Source organism: Amblyraja radiata, unplaced genomic scaffold (genome assembly GCF_010909765.2).
Source record: "Amblyraja radiata isolate CabotCenter1 unplaced genomic scaffold, sAmbRad1.1.pri scaffold_543_ctg1, whole genome shotgun sequence".
In the NCBI taxonomy this organism is placed as follows: Eukaryota; Metazoa; Chordata; class Chondrichthyes; order Rajiformes; family Rajidae; genus Amblyraja; species Amblyraja radiata.
The window spans coordinates 42,443-57,993 of NW_022630603.1; positions in this window are offsets into that span (position 1 = coordinate 42,443).

The following is a 15,551-nucleotide window of genomic DNA, read 5'->3' on the forward strand; positions in this document are numbered from 1 at the left end:
CTTTTATTCCGTGGCTATTATTTTTACTCATGTTTTATGTCTTTTAATTTATTGTTGTATTTCATATGTAATTTTTGCGCCTCATGTGAGCTGTTATGGTGTCTGTTTATGATGTCTTGTTTATTCTTCTGTACAGCACTTTGGTCAACATTGGCTGTTTTAAAGTGCTTAACAAATAAAGTTGGATTGGATTGGATTGGATATGTAAAAACATAAGTTAGCTCGTTTTTATGGTCATATAAATCTTACCTGTGACAGATGTAACTCTGAAGTGGCCTCACTGACCCATATGGTTTGGTCCTGCCCTCTTTTGGAAAAATATTGGAAAGACATTGTTGATACGATTTCTGTAGTATTAGGTATAGATTTACAACCTCCACCTATAACTGCAATTTTTGTGCTACCAATGTTAGATTCTATTCATTTGTCCCGCTCCACCCATCGGTTGATTGCTTTTACCACATTAATCGCCAGAAGATCTATTCTATTTTAATGGAAAGACTCCAACCCTCCGACTACACTCCAGTGGTATTCTGAAACGATATCATATTTAAATTTAGAAAAAAAATCAGGAGTGACATTGTTGAACCCTTGGTTAAATTTGATAAGACTTGGGGGAAATTTATTGAGCACTTTCATACAACATAAATTGCTCCCTCTTTAACAGTTATAAACATTATTTTACCTCTAGTGTGGTACGGACTTGACGACAAACAGACATAAATTGTTGAAATTCTCAGTTCAGATTCGGTTTTGCTTTGCTTTGTTTATTTATTTATTTTATTTTTATTCTTATTTTATTATTATAAATTGTTTTCCTTTAGTTTAGGAGGGTTTTGTTTTTTCCTTTTTTCTTTTTCTTTTTGTCTTTTTATCTTTGTGTTTTTTTTACATTTATAAGTTTCCTTTTAAAGATTGAACTATATTTACATAGAGACCGGGAGTCTATATTCATAGTGTATTTTGACACTGGTCTCATATTAGGTTATACCTGTTATTAATGTAATCCTGATCCCTAATTATCAATATCATTGTTATGTTTATCATTATTCTTTTTGCTGTTTTTTTATGTTTTATTTTAAAACAATCAAAAGATTAAAAAAAAAGAAAGGAACATTCACAGACAGAGTTTAAAAGCAAGCTTTTCTGTCCACACCGATTTGGGTTTATTTCAATTGGAGTATTAGAAGCATCAAGCACATCATTCGAATAAACACAATCTTTCTATTCGGTTCTTATCAATGTTACTGGTCCTGTGAATTACCCAACAACAACAACAGGGTACTAAATATATATGTTTTATTAATCTACTGACCAACAATATTGTAAGTGGATTTGATTTCAATGAACCAACCGCTTTTACATGTTTTCTCTCTGATTATCTACCTGTTTCTTCCCTTCTTTCACCCAATCCATCAGGTGAAACTTTAATCGACGCCCTCAGCCCAAGAGAGAGAAATAGTCATGAGTTGTTAAAATAGGGGTTGCACGTAAGGTCACTGGGTCATAGGACTTGACGCACGGAGCCGCCAAATCCATCTGGAGGACATCCGTAACTTCCGGTATATGTTATTAATGTAAGAAACGCGTACTTTCATCAGGGCTGCCAACTCTCACGCTTTGAGCGTGAGACTCACGCCCTCAAGCAAACTCTCACGCCCTCACGCTCATCAGAAATTTCTCACGCTCAGTGGTGAGAAATGTTGTGATCAACGAAAATTTCAAAACTCGGATAAACTGCATGGTCCGCTGGTGTTGGAGAGCCGGGGCTGCGGGAGGGATGGGAGAACCAATGTTTGCCGAGGCCGGCGTGTCGCTCGCTGCAGCTCTGGCCATGGAGCACTCCGGACAGTGAATGCCGCGAGAGTCTCTGTGCCGAAGGGACAGACTCTCAAAGGGAGGTGGAGAGAGAGAGGGGAAGGAGACAGGGAGAGACGGGGGGGGGGAGTGAATGGAGAGAGAGAAGAGGGAGGGGGAAGAGAGGGGAGAGAGAGGTAGGGGAGAGAGAGGAGGAGAGTGAGAGAGGGGGTGGAGAGGGTAGGAGAGCATGGAAGATAGAAGGGGAAGAGAGAGGGGTGGTAAAAGAGAGAGGGGAGAGGGGGAAAGAGAGAAATGGGGAAAGAGAGATAGATAGGGGGGCAAAGAAAAAGAGAGAGACAGGAGAAAGAGGGGAGAGAGGGCAAGGGGAAGAGTGAAGTAGGAGGGAGAAATGGGGAAGAGAGGAGGAGAGAGGGGGATGAGAGAGAGGTGAGAGGAGACAGAGAGAGAGGGGAAAGAGAGAGGGGAGAGTGTGTGGAGAGGGAGAGAGAGGAGGAGATAGAGAGTGAGGGGGAAAGACGTTGGGGGAAGCGAGTGGGAGAGAGGAGAGAAGAGGGGGAGAGAGAGAAGAAAGAGAGGGAGAGAGAGAGAGGGGGGAGAAAGTTGGGGGAAAGAGTTAGGGGAGAGAGGGGGAGAGGGGACAAGAGATAGGGGGAAGAGTGAGGTGGGAGGGAGAGGGGGGAAAGAGGAAGGAGAGAGAAGAGAGGGAAGGGGAGAGAGTGAGAGGGGGAGACAGGGGAGAGAGAGGGAGTGAGCGCAGAGAGAGAGAGGGAGGGAGGAGAGGGGAAAGGGGGGGGGGGAGATAGAGGGGGAGAGAGAGAGAGGGGGGGGTGAGAGGAGAGAGAGCTGAAGAGGGGGGAGAGAGAGAGAGAGTCTCTGTCTCGAATTTGCCCAGATGACCGGCATGGATCAGGCTGCGGCTCGGTGCATCCTGGAGGACAACCAGTGGCTGCTGGAGGAAAGTACCAAGCACTGGGTAGAAACGCTGGAAGATAGTGGAATTCAAATGGGGGTGATTGGAGAAAGCATCCTGCTTGCCTGCTAGATTTTCACTTACTGTAACTGCAGGAAAAATGTTCCCGATATTGGGGGCGTTCAGAACCATGGGTCACAGTTTAAGAATAAAGAGGGGGGGGTGCAGTTAGGACTGAGATGAGAACAAACTTTCTTCACGTAGAGAGTTGTGAATCTGTGGAATTCTCTGCCACAGAAGGCAGTGCAGGCCAATTCACTGGATGTTTTCAAGAGAGAGTTACATTTAGTTCTTGGGGCTAACGACATCAAGGGATATGGGGAAAAACAGGAAAGGTACTGATTTTAGATGAATAGCCATGATCATATTGAATGGCGGTGCTGGCTTGAAGGGCCGAATGGCCTATTCCTGCACCTATTTTCTATGTTTCTATGCTTAAGTATATGGCAATAAAACTCGATCACTTGATTTTACTTCGGAGTCACGTGAGTGACTATGTGAAGAGCCCGCTCAGCACGCATGCGCGGCATTACGTTCAGCAGTGCAACAACGGCCGCATCGGGAGTCAGGCGCTCCCGCTACAGGTGAAAGATCGGACCGTCAGGTAAGCTCTGAGGTCGGGTTTTCTTTCACAGGGAGCCTTCTGCTTTCAGGCAGAGAAGAAAGGCTCTTGGACAAACCTGTCCCCCACTCGACTCCATGGAGGAGGGTTCCATCTGGGGGGGGGGGGCAGCATCAAGGCGGTAGGACCGCTTACCCAGCGCACCGCTATTTCCTGACACCGTGCCGAGCCCAGCCCACTAGCGCCTGAGCAGCGGGCTGGAAGTAAAGCCACGGAAGAGGCGTCCGGCCGGTGGCTTCCGACTTGTCGGATGGGGACGTCTTTCCACCCGCCCGGGGGAGTGACAGCCGCCTGAGCGGCTCCTGGAGCAGGAGCTCCAGCAAGCCGCGTTTCGTGAGGGGCGCTCTCGCAGGGGGAGTTCAGGCACTCCCTCCACAGTGCACTGCCCATTGCTTCCTCCTTACCCGAGGGTAACTTTGGTGACCAGGACTGGGCTGGTCAAGAAGAGGGGACGATGGCTGAAGATCTCGGGAATATGCAAGGGGTGCAGGAACAGGAAGTGCTGCTAGGTGTGGTGGACCGCTACGTGGTAACCCCACGTGCAGGAGGCCGTTAAAGGCCAAACCAGCGGCCAGCATTAACCACCTCTCCAACAGGCCTCTACGGGAGAGGTGGTCAATAAGGCCTTAAAAAACTGCAGCGGATCCTCAGGCTCCTGACGTCAGCCATCACATCGTTTGCTCGTTCCGTGGACAAATACGGAGATGACCACAACTTTCACAAATAAATCATAAAACCTGCCATAAAATCCTAAATTTGTGCATACCCCAGCCACTGAGCCAGGCCCACTGCTCTTTGGCAAAAACCTCACAAAGCATATGAAGGATATGGAAGAGGCTTTAAAAAACTTTCGGTCTCATGACGGCAGGCCCAGGACGAGCAAACCAAAAACAATAATTCCTAAGCAGCAGCACCCCACCGCGTCCATCAGTCGACGTCTACCATATGGGACTGGTGTAAAGCTCGGGGTCCGCATTGTATCCCCGGAAGTCTTTTTTAGACCAGGGCCCAGAGCGGACCCCATGGAAAATGCGCCACCCCCCAACATCACCGCCACGTCAGACAACGTGCAAGACTCGTTGGACCGGCAGGAAACAGAAGAATACCCATAACCATGGAGGTAGGTGGGTCTGGTTCCTACCAGCGTATAGAAAATAGAGGCTTAATACTAACAGGGGGGAGATTACACATGTTTTAAGAAGCACGGGAGTCTATCACGAGTGATCAGTATATACTCAATGGCATTAGTGGATATAAAATACAATTAATACTAGAAAAATTGCCACCAGTTCAAAATTCACCCCAGAGGGTATTTTCCCTCTCCGTTAAAGAAACGAGAGGGACAAGCTGAACTGGTGAGACTAATTACAAAGGGTATCATGGGAAACATGAACCCTTGGAATCCGTATCAAATATTCGTCACTAAACCCAAAAAAGATGGTGGATGTCGCATCATCATTGACTTAACTTCACTAAAAATGGAAACGGTTGTTACTGCCAAACAACTAATTTCCAAAGGATACTTCATGGCAAGCATTGATCTTAAAGATGTTTGCTATTTAGTACCATTCACAAAGATCATCGCAGATACCTGAAATTTACCTGGATGGGGCAGCAATGGCAGTTTAAAGCGTTACCCAATGAATTCACATCAGCCCAAGATTATTCACCAAGATACTAAAACCAGCTCTGGCAATATTCAGAAGACAAAAACATATTGTCATGGCATATCTTGAAGATATCTTAAATAATAGGCAAGACCATGGAATTGACTATGTTAGCTGTATCAGCTACCAAACAGTTATTCGAAACCCTGGGATTCTCTTACATCCAGATAAATCTAAGTTGAAGCCATCCACAATCATGGACTACTCGGGCTTCACAATTAATTCAGTCTACGTGACTGTAACATTGCCAAGAGACAAAACAGTTGAATTGGCACAATCATGCAACAATTTAATGATTCGGACCTTTGCACTGTCAAAACTTACAAAGAGCAAAGGTACAGGCACCAAAACGACATACAGGTCATTATGATCATGTCATAAAGTTACCCACTGAAGCAATATCAGAACTACAGTGGTGGGCAAAAAACGTTTGCATAATTTCAGCCCTATTATCATCACTAACCCTACGTTAGTTATCCAAACAGATGCCAGTGCTCAAGGCTGGGGAGCAACTAACTCTATATCCAGCACAAGTAGTAGATGGACTAACCCAGAGTCATTGTTACCACTTACACTGGGCATTAATTATCTAGAGATGTTGGGTGACTTTTATGGTTTAAAAGCATATGCACAAATATGCATCACTTGCATGTACGGTTACAAATAGATAATACTACGGTGGTGACCTACAATAACCATAGGGGCGGCATAAAATCGGTATCATGCGACAAGTTGGTCAACACAATTTGGCAATGGTGTGTCGAAAGACATATTTGGCTATCAGCAACTTACCTGCCAGGTAAACTAAATACAGTGGCAGACAACAGGTCACGTAAATTTAATGACAACATCGAATGGATGTTAAACCCCAAAACATTTGCAAAAGTTATCAAGCAATATGGCATGCCAGATATCGATTTATTTGCATCAAGGCTAAATCACCAGATACCTATGTATGTTGCTTGGGAACCAGACCCTGAGGCAGCAGCGGTAGATGCGTTCGTGCTGGATTGGGGAAATTCTTCTTCTATGCATTTCCTCCCTTCTGCCTCATCAGTTGGGGACTACGCACAATACAAATGGACTCTGCTTCAGGTATTTTGATAGTACCCGACTGGCCATGGTTCCCAATACTCCATGACATGGTTGTTAAAACTCCGATGGTATTCCCCAGTGACCCAGAGTTATTAACACCCAGTGTCGGGCACTAGCCACCCGTGCCAAGAAAAAATCAAACTCCTGGGTTGCAGATTCTGCGCAAACCACTTCTGGGACTGGGATTATCAGAACAAACCGTCGACACCATGTCAGCATCCCTCCGAACATCCACTAAAAAACAGCACTTGTCCAGCATCAACAAAATGGGAGAAGTACTGCTTGGATACAGGGACCACCTACTCAACCGCTACAGTTACCAACGTACTGGAATTCCTGGCGAACCTTCACCACGATGAAGGACTCAGCTACAGAGCCATCAACACAGCTAGAAATGCCCTGCCTGTCTATTTAAAACCAGCTCCAGGACAACAGGCCATGGGGTCCCACCCGCTGGTGGTCAAACTAATGAAGGGTATTTACAACTCTAACCCCCTAGACCAAGGTACACCCATATATGGGATGTCAGTGTGGTCCTGACATACCTCAGGGGATGGCCACCAGCCAGATCCCTCAACCTGGAACAATCTATGCTCAAAACACTCATGTTGATGGCACTTGTATCTGCACAGAGGGTCCAGTCACTACACCTATTGCGACTGGACAGCATGCTCACAGCTCCAGACCAGATCTCTGTCATTATCCAGGGACTGATCAAACAGAGCAGACCAGGAACACCTAATCCAGTCGTGGGATTCCGGGCTTACCCGCCAGAACCACGGTTATGTGCCATGACCCACCTACTATCCTACATAGACACAACCAAAATATTCGAGGGAGATGAAAAGTCTTGTGGGTCAGTCATAAAAAACCTTATGGTCGGGTGACGAGCCAAACCATTGCGAGATGGCTCAAGCAGGTGCTAAAAGCTGCTGGGATAAACACCAACATGTACAAATCTCATTCCACCAGGGCAGCATGCATGTCGACAATGGACGTGCCTATAGACCACATCCTGGCTACAGCAGGATGCTCGGGGGAAAGACCGTTCAGAAATTTTATAATAAGCCGTTGGCAAAACCTGTTTTATTTGCAGAAAAGGTTTTACAGACTGCAAATATTTAATTTAAGACCAGGGGAGCAATTTAATTTCTTTGTTGTTATTGTTAAAAAATACCATTGTGTTTTTCTACAAACGGATTCATTGGTTGATTACGATAACACACTTCCTCCCTCAAGGACTTTGGCAGTGCGTGAAGTAATACCTGTTACACGGTTTGAAATCACAGAGCTTTGAAGTCTTCACTTAGTCACTCACGTGACTCCGAAGTAAAATAGTAAGATTAAACGAGAACTTATCAGTTTGAAGTTTGATCTGTATTTTATGAGGAGTTACGATGAGGGATTATGTGCCCTCCGCTCCCACCCTCAATAATATGGGTCAAACTGATAAACTGATGTCTCTTTTTCTTTACTATGTTTACTTCAATAACTGTGTCTATCTGTGATTCCACACCGCTGCTTTGAAGTATGCCGCGCATGCGTGCTGAGCGGGCTCTTCACGTAATCCCTCATCGTAGCTCCTCATAAAATACAGATCAAACTTCAAACTGGTAAGTTCTCGTTTAATCTTAATATTTTGAAGCATTCATGCATGGTGGAGGTATAATGTAGTCATAGAGTGATACAGTGTGAAAACAGGCCCTTCGACACAACTTGCCCACACCTGCCAACATGTCCCAGCTACGCTACCTGCTTTTGGTCCATACCTCCAAACCTGTCCTATCCATGTATCAGTCTAACTTTTTCTTAAATGTTGGAATGGTCCCTGCCTCAACTACCTCCTCTGGCAGCTTGTTCCATATACCCATCACCCTTTGTGTGGATAAAGTTACTTCTTAAAAAGTTACCTCTTAAAAATACTTCATATAAAAAACATTGAAATCATACTACTACAGTGCACAAAAACATGATTTTAATACAGCAAATTTCAAAAGGTTCCTACCCTTCTTCCACACCCTCTCCCCACTCGGTTGCTCCACTCCCTCACCAGGTACCCCCAAGGCCAGAGATCAGTGATCGCACAGCCTCCCCCCTTTCAGAAACGCTCCAATCCAATTTAAAGCATATATATTGCATTCAAGTGTAAGTTATAAGACTCGCTACAGTATGCACCATATTGCACAATTTCAAGCTGAAAAATGCAAATGTTCCGTACCAATGGGAGGGGGCACCCCGGTCGCGATGCTCCCTCGGGCTTGGTCTCTCGCAAAATTCTCACTCCCAACTCTCACGCAATGTTGGCAGTCCTGCTTTCATACCTGTTAAAAACCGCCAAAATGTTGCATTTTTGCGCTGAAAAAAAGTGTGGAAGTTGGGGCAAGTGAGAGACACGTACCCAACTTTAGAATTCCAAAAGTGAAGCTAAATGAAGGTAAAGAAAAGCGAGAGCTGAAGGGACAACAGCAGCTAAAGTGCATGGTAAACAGACGTCACCAGGAATACAGTATGCGGTAGATGAGGTGACCGTGAAGCTCCGCCTCATTTGGAAGGACGGCTGTGATCCCTGATGGAGGCGAGGGGGAAGGTACTATGTTCAGTTCAGTTATTCAGTTTAGTTTATTGTCACGTGTACCGATCTACAGTGAAAAGCTCGTGTTGCGTGCTATCCAGTCAGCAGAAAATCAAGCCATTTCCAGTGTACAGGTATATGATGAGGGAAGAACGTTCAGGGCAAGGCAAAGCCAGCAAAGTCCGATCAAGTATAATCTGAGGGTCACCAGAGAGGTAGACAGTAGTTCAGCACAACTGTCCGGTTGTGGAAGGAGAATTCAATTGCCTGATAACAGCTGGGAAGAAATTGTCCCTGAATCTGGAGGTGTGCTTCTTACCAATGGAATTTACAGTTGTATCAAATCCTGTATTTCATTCCCTCACGGACCCCAGCAAATGTGCCAAACGCCTTCGTCACCACCCTGCCCATCCCTGGTGCAATTTCCACGGAGTTGTGTGTCTGCATTCCAATGTCTCTCTAGTCTGCTAAAAACAACACAGGGCGTGACTTTTTAATATGTATAATGTGCCCTGGCCTGTCTTAACAACTTGCATCACTTTTATCCGAGTCTTTAAACCGCCCATGACCCAGTTCATGAAAATCTTGTTCCATCCCAGATGAATGTATTCACTCTCCGAAATGTCACCATAGAAACGTAGAAACATTTTAACATAGACAATAGGTGCAGGAGTAGGTGATTCGGCCCTTCGAGCAAACATCGCCATTAATTTGATCATGGCTGACCAACGAAAATTAGCACCCTGTTCCTGCTTTCTCCCCCATATCTCGTTATTGTATTAACCCTAAGAGCTTTATCTAACCCTCTCTTGAATGCACCCAGTGATTGGCCTCTACTGCCTTCGGTGGCAGAGAATGCCACAGAACTCTCCAGGTGAAAAAGATCTCCCTCGTCTCAGTCCAATATGACCTACCCCTTATTTTTAAACTGTGACTCCTGGTTCTGGATTTTAAATGGTACTACCTCTGAACTATCCCAACTGTGGACAGGTGATCTCTCACTACCTTTAAACAACCTCTAGCATCTAAATCAAACGTATTTGTTTATCTTACCGTTGTGTGCGATCTGGCCAGGTATAAATGACAACCATTTGTTACCAGTGTATTAAAGACAATGTGTATTTACTTTATTGATTAAAATAGTGCATGCAGAAAACTATGTAAGTCCAATAGTGGATGATCCATTATCAGAACTGGGACTGTAATCAAATGCTGCTCAAACTGCTGAGTGTTTCCAGCATGTCAGCATTTTCTCTTTTTTCTTCAGATCTGGAATAGCAATATTTGTTTTTAATTCCCATGCCCAAAAAACTGGTCGCAAAAGTCACACGTCATCCTACAGTGGTCATTGGATTTGTGAAAATGTCATACTTCCATTCACATTCCCGATAGTCCCAACTGGTTTGTTGTCATTTCATTATTGTACAAAACGCATTCTGTGTTGCAAATCCTAAATCCTTAATTGTCCTCTTACTATCATTCTGCTGCTCCTTCTCCTGGGATCACAGTCTCCGCTATGACCAGAGGATGATAATAATGTGCACTCTCCTTACAGAAAGCTGGGAAAAGACTTTACTCTGACAATGGAGGAATTTGCCCACCACAAATAACTGAAACCGGAAATAACAAAAAGCTATCTGAAGAAGGGTTTCGGCCCGAAACGTCGCCTATTTCCTTCGCTCCATAGATGCTGCTGCACCCGCTGAGTTTCTCCTGCATTTTGTGTACCTTCGATCTTCCAGCATCTGCAGCTCCTTCTTGAACAATAACAACAAGCTGACGGTTTCATTATGAAATAGTTCCCTGAACATTCAGCCATTTAGTAACTGTAATACAAACTCCGACATTTGCTTTGACTCCACCAGACTGCTCAGCGCTTTCACCACATCAACTGTTAGTTCCAACTTTATACAAGTCTGTGTGATTTGCAGCATCTACACAAACACATCCAATGACAAAACACAGCAGCTGTTGTTCAACATGACTTTCCTGCTTCAAACTATCACTGGGACACATTTACTCACAACAATAAATTCAATGTCTTGCAGACAAGACAAGAACAAATCACATTCAATGGGGAATTTAATCCCCAAGATTAGAGCCGGTGTCCACTGGGGAGCGGCGGACAAAATACTCACCGATGGACGGACGGACGGATGGATGGATGGATGGAGGATGGATGGATGGACGTCAATCTGCTGTCCTCGCTCCCCACAGCGGCCCTGAGTTAGCAAAGTTACAAAATTTTGAGATTTTAAAAATCAAGTCTGTAATTTATCCCATCAGATAAAGCATAAAAATAAGTTTAATTTGACACCTAATTCACTTTCATATCTCCAGTATTTAAAAGGTTATGGCCATTTTCATACTCGGAAATGAGCAGCTTGTTCCCTATTGATTTTCTATGGACATAACAAAAAAGCTGTGATCGTGAACAGTCAAAAGCCCATAACTTTCTTAACAATTAAGAGAACTGAATGAAATTTTCAGTTATCATAGATTGAAGCATTCTGAAACAAATATAAAATAATCTTACTTGGATGACCTGAAATTAAAGCATATAATTAGTTAGTTACCTAATTGTAGCTAATTTCAGACTTCAATTACTAGATCTAAACATCTATCCATTTCTTAATAAATGATTAACATTTTTAAATAGCCTAAATGTCCAAATAATATTCACAAATAATTCACAATAAAACATGATTTTAAAATCTCATTTACATTAATTTATAGGCCAAATGGAAGGAATTTAGTGTTCAATTGCTGTAAATAAATGTCCATTTAAATCAGCTTTCCAGTGGGATCCTGTGAACGCGCTGGTTTAGAACGTTCACATTGCGCTAGATTTGTGCCCCAAATGCCCAGAAAAATACTGCGGGATATAATGGGCCCAAAATGAGCTGCTCGCAATATTAAACTTTGTATAAAGGGATCTTTAGAAGCCCTTTTTAATGTAAAAATATACAGCTTACCTTCAGCTATTTACTCTATGAGACCCTGCGGTTGCTGCTGTTCGCGGGTTTAGAGATTGATTTTTAAACTACTATAACTATTATACGAGGCCTTTAAAACTAATAATAGCTTTTGCGACGGGGTCTTCCAGCGATTTTTCGTTAATAATTAACTAGGCTGAACATCTTCGATTTGAACAGCCTAGAGAAAATCGCGTTTTAAACCCGCCCCCCTCTAAACGGCGCCAACATCGCGCACACCCGCAGCGGCAGATTTTCAGCGACGCTTCAGGTAGGCTTTGCAACAAACCTACCTGAGTCTCCCCGCCCGCCCGCCCGCTCACACACCGCGGTGGCCCCGCTCCCCACAGCGGCCTGGACAGTGGAGACCCGACCCGACCCTCTCCTCCCCTCTTCCCGCTCCCCCAGCCCAATGGGCGGGAAGGCGGAAGGAAGGAAGGAAGGAAGAAGCTATAAAATCTTTGCTGATGGCGGCGGCGGCGGCGGCGACCAAGATGGCGGCGGCTCCGGGCACCAACCGTCGCCAGGTCCCGCCCCCCGACCGCGCTGATTGGACGAGGAGGCGGCGACCGACGGCGATCCCGGCCAATGGGCGGAGGAGCTGGAGGTTGTCCCGCCTCCTGTCGTTGCTCATTGGAGGAGGAGGAGGAGGGAGACGGACAGACGGCCCGGCCAATGGGCGGAGGCTAAAAGGGACATCTGGAGCAAAGATTATAGATCTAAGCATCTTTGCTCCAGATGTCCCTCTAACCCTCCGCCCATTGGCCGGGCCGTCTGTCCGTCTCCCTCCAACTCCTCCAATGAGCAACGACAGGAGGCGGGACAACGAACAACTCCTCCGCCCATTGGCTGAGCCCGATGTCCGTCGCCGTTTCCTCCTCCAATCACTGCCTGTAGGAAGCGGGACAACCACCAACGTCTAGCTGCCCATTGGATGATCTAGCCGCCCATCATCCATCTAATCAGCCACGTCTAGAGGCGGGAGTCACCAACCCCCCCCCCCCCCCCATTGGATGATCTAGCCGCCCATCATCCATCTCCATCCAATCAGCCACGTCTAGAGGCGGGACAGACACCAACTCCTCCCCCCATTGGATGACCTAGCTGCCCATCACCCATCGCCATCCAATCAGCCACGTCTAGAGGCGGGACAGTCACCATCTCCCCCGCCCATTGGCCCTTCCATCCCATCCTCCTCCAATGAGCGCGGTCGGGACAACCCTTAGACCCTCCCCCCTCCTCATTGGATGATCCGTCCGCCCCTCTCCCGTCTCCATCCACCAGCAACGACAGGGGGCGGGACAAACTCCAACCCCCGCCCGCCCATTGGCCGGCCGTTCCGTCCGTCAACCCCGTCTCCACCTCACCAGCTCGCCCATTGGATGATCCGTCCGCCCATCACTCAGTCCCCGTCCAATCAGAGCCTATGGGAGGCGAACCCTCCGTCATTGGCCGGGACCGCCGTCGGTCGCCGCCTGCTCGTCCAATCAGCGCGGTCGGGGGGCGGGACCTGGCGACGGTTGGTGCCCGGAGCCGCCGCCATCTTGGTCGCCGCCGCCGCCATCAGCGTCTCCGCTCAGTGAGTCTCTCTCTCTCTATCTCTCCCCCAGCGGCCCCGCCCCCTTGATGCCCCCCCGCTACCTTGGTGCCCCGCCCCCTTGATGCCACGCCCCGTGGTGCCCCGCCCCCTTGATGCCCCGCCCCCTTGATGCCCCGCCCCCCCCCCGCTACCTTGGTGCCCGCCGGGGGTGAAGCGCTGCCGCCCGGGGCCGTGGATGATGCGTTGTCAACCCCGTCCATGTCCGCCATCTTGGCGCGGCGCTCGTTCACGCGCTCGGGTGTTTCCGGCAACGGGCTGACGTCACGTGTAGTAGCTACGGAGGGAATCCTGGGCATTTCCCCCCCGGCCATTTTAGTAACCGGAACCTAGGTTCAGGGTGAGGGTTGAAGAGGTTTGTTGGTCTAAACTAACAGACTGGGGTCTGTTGGTTAGAAAGTCCAGTATCCAGTTGCAGAGGGAGGGGTCGATGCCCAGGTCACCGAGTTGGTGATCAGTTTAGAGGGTATAATGGTGTTCAATGCTGAGCTGTAATCGATGGACAACATTCTTACGTAAGTGTCTCTGTTGTCGAGGTGGGAGAGGGCGGAGTGAAGTGCCGTTGAGATGGCATCCTCCGTACTCCTGTTCTTGCGGTAGGCGAACTGATAGGAGTCCAGTGTGGGGGGTAGGCAGCCTTTGAGGTGTGCCAGGACCAGCCTCTCGAACCACTTGGTGATGATGGGAGTAAGTGTAACTGGGCGGAAGTCGTTGAGGCTTGCCGCAGTGGAGTGTTTTGGCACCGGCATGATGGAGGTGGTTTAAAAAAAATCAAGTCTGCAATTCATCCCATCAGATAAAGCATAAAAATAAGTTTAATTTGGCACCTAATTCACTTTTATATCTTCAGTAGTAAAAACGTTATGGTCATTTTCATACTCGGAAATCAGCATCTCGTTCCCTATTGCTTTTCCATTGACTTAACACAAAAGCTGTGATCGAGGACAGTCAAAAGCCCATAACTTCCTTAAAAATGAACAGAACTGAATGACATTTTCAGTTATTGTACTGAAGCATTCTGAAACAAATATAAAATATCATACTTGGATGGCCTGAAATTAAAGCATATAATTAGTTAATTACCTAATTGTAGTTAATTACAAAGTTCAATTACTAGATCTAAACATCGATCCATTTCTTAAGAAAAGATTAACACCTACGTGTCCAAATAACATTCACACAAGAATTCACAATATAACATTCACAGCAAAAAAAGGTTTTGAGTATAGGAGCAGGGAGGTTCTACTGCAGTTGTACAGGGTCTTGGTGAGACCACACCTGGAGTATTACGTACAGTTTTCGTCTCCTAATCTGAGGAAGGACATAAACACAAATGGATTATGGGCCCATGAAAAATGCTGGAATTCACCGCGCACACGCACACTCACTCACACCTACACACCGTCTCTCAAACACAACACACACTCACTCACACACAACACACTCTCTCACACACAACACACACTCTCACCCTCTCTCACACACTCACCCTCTCACACACTCACCCTCTCTCACACACTCACCCTCTCTCACACACTCACCCTCTCACACACACACACACTCACTCAAACACACTCACATTCTCTCCGTCCCACACATGAACGCCATCACTCACACACTCTCTCACACACATGCACACTCTCACCCTCTCTCACACACTCACCCTCTCTCACACACTCACCCTCTCTCACACACTCACCCTCTCTCACCCACTCACCCTCTCACACACACACACACTCACTCAAACACACACACATTCTCTCACATGCACATACACACACACATCCTCAAGATCTCGGAGAAAACCCACGCAAGACACGGGGAGAACGTGCGAACTCCGTACAGACCGATCCCGTGTCACTGGCGCTGTGAGGCAGCAGCTCCACCCACTGCGCCACCGTGCCACTCACATCTACAGAGAATGTGGCAGAACTGCATTGTTGTGAAAGATAGCAGCAGGATCTTGATCGATTGGTCAGATGAGTTGAGGAATGGTTGGTGGAGTTTAATACTGAGAAGTGTGAGATGTTGAATTTTGGGACACCTAACAAGAGCAGGACCAACACAGTTAATGGTCGGCCTCTGGGTAGTGTTGCCTGGGTAGCTTGACATGGTTGGATCATATTGGTCTTTCTACCCTCAAAGCCTCCCTCTATGTATCGTCACTCCTCACGTTCCTTTAAACACAAAATGCTGGAGCAACTCAGTGGGTCAGGCAACATCTTTGGAGTC